Source organism: Microtus ochrogaster, chromosome 7, assembly GCF_000317375.1.
Source record: "Microtus ochrogaster isolate Prairie Vole_2 chromosome 7, MicOch1.0, whole genome shotgun sequence".
In the NCBI taxonomy this organism is placed as follows: domain Eukaryota; kingdom Metazoa; phylum Chordata; class Mammalia; order Rodentia; family Cricetidae; genus Microtus; species Microtus ochrogaster.
Window position 1 is genome coordinate 15919432 of NC_022014.1, and position 1761 is coordinate 15921192.

Genomic DNA, 1761 nt, shown 5'->3' on the forward strand with positions numbered 1-1761 from the left:
GAGCTAGTTCCAGGACAGGCTCCAAAGCCACAGAGAAACCCTGTCTCGAAAAACAAAACAAAAAACAAAAAACAAACAAACAAACAAACAAACAAACAAAAAAGACATATCTGCTCTGGTGTCTCACTTATTCACCCGAGCCTCACCTGTACAACCAGGGCACTCACTTCTCTGTCCCATTCTTTCTGACAGTTAATGGCTCTTACCATGGCTAGCCCCTCATAGGGCCAACAATAACAACATATTTTTCTCCTAGCCACCTGCCTTCTCATCTCCCTCAAGGAACAGCTGCCTGAGGTCTCCAGGATGACAGTAAACCGGATGCAGCTCCAGCCACACCTCTTGCTGAGCATGAGCCCACCAACTCCCAGCTCCCCTCTCGCACGTCACCCCATGCCCGCAGAAAGTAGCCAGACTTGAGCCGGTGCCCCTTTATCCAAAAAGAGTGAAATGTTTGGTCGAAAATGTCACCTCAGCTCCCTGGCACCCCTTTATCCAGAGTCTGGAATGTTTGATTGGGGTCTTCACCCTAGCCCCTAGCATCCATTTTAAAATGTTTGGTGGAAAGTTCAATGTCAAAGCCCCCTTTCCCTTAGAGTTGCCTCAGTCCAAACTCCACTTCCGAGAAAGCCCGCCAAACAGTAACCCCTCCCCAGGGAAGGTCAAGACCACTCCCACAGGCTATTTAAACTGCCCCCCTCCCGAAAATGAACACGTGGTCCCCCCTTTCCCTCTGCGTGGTCCTTCTGGTTCCCTCCCCATGTTTTCCCTGGGACCACCCGGGAGTGCTGGAGTCCATTAAACCTGGGCATCTTCTAATTCGATCTGATTTGGTCTGATTGGGATCATTGTATTGGCAGAGAGGCTTGTCGGTCAGAAAAATACTTAACAGTTTTACGCCTGTGTGTGTGCTTGTTTTAAAATCTGTAAAACTTGTAACGCCAGATTACAACTACTCTGGATAAGTATAAATACATGGATAGCTGCCATTTTGGTATCTCAGCGCCATCTTTACCAAGGGTACCCACATGCACTGGCCCCACCAAGGAGACATTCCTCTCCAATATACTTTGACTTACAATATATTCCTGTCCTGTTCTAAAGAAACAAGATTTATAACAATGCTGATTTACTGAGATATTAAAGCTGAGATCTGGGGAATATGCCATTTAAATGGTTAATTAATAAAAGACTTTTCGGGGGCTGGAGAGATGGCTCAGTGGTTAAGAGCATTCCCTGCTCTTCCAAAGGTCCTGAGTTCAATTCCCAGCAACCATATGGTGGCTCACAACCATCTGTGATGAGGTCTGGCGCCCTCTTCTGGCCTGTAGGCATACAGACAGAACATTGTATACTAAATAATAAATAAATAAATATTTAAAAAATAAATAAATAAATAAATAAAAGACTTTTCATAAAGAAGAGACCATTCACTCCTAGCAGCAGCAACAACCCATCTCTTCCAAATAAGACAGAAGACAAATGGGCACACAACGCCCGACCACAATTTTCTTCATCAAGGGAAAACGCTACACTGGGTTAAACTGCCTTTCCTCTAAACTCCTGAAGATCTCCAGACAGTGGATAAAAAATGTGGAATCAACTGCCTAGCTGCTCAGGCCAAGGTAGGCTTGTCTTCCTACAGACTTCCTAACCCACAGGATCTTCTAAAACCTGGTAGCCCCTGCGCTAAACAACAGAAGAAAAATACAGTCCTGATGCCCCTGCCCTCAACGACCATGGAGGACCCTGAGGAGTGGC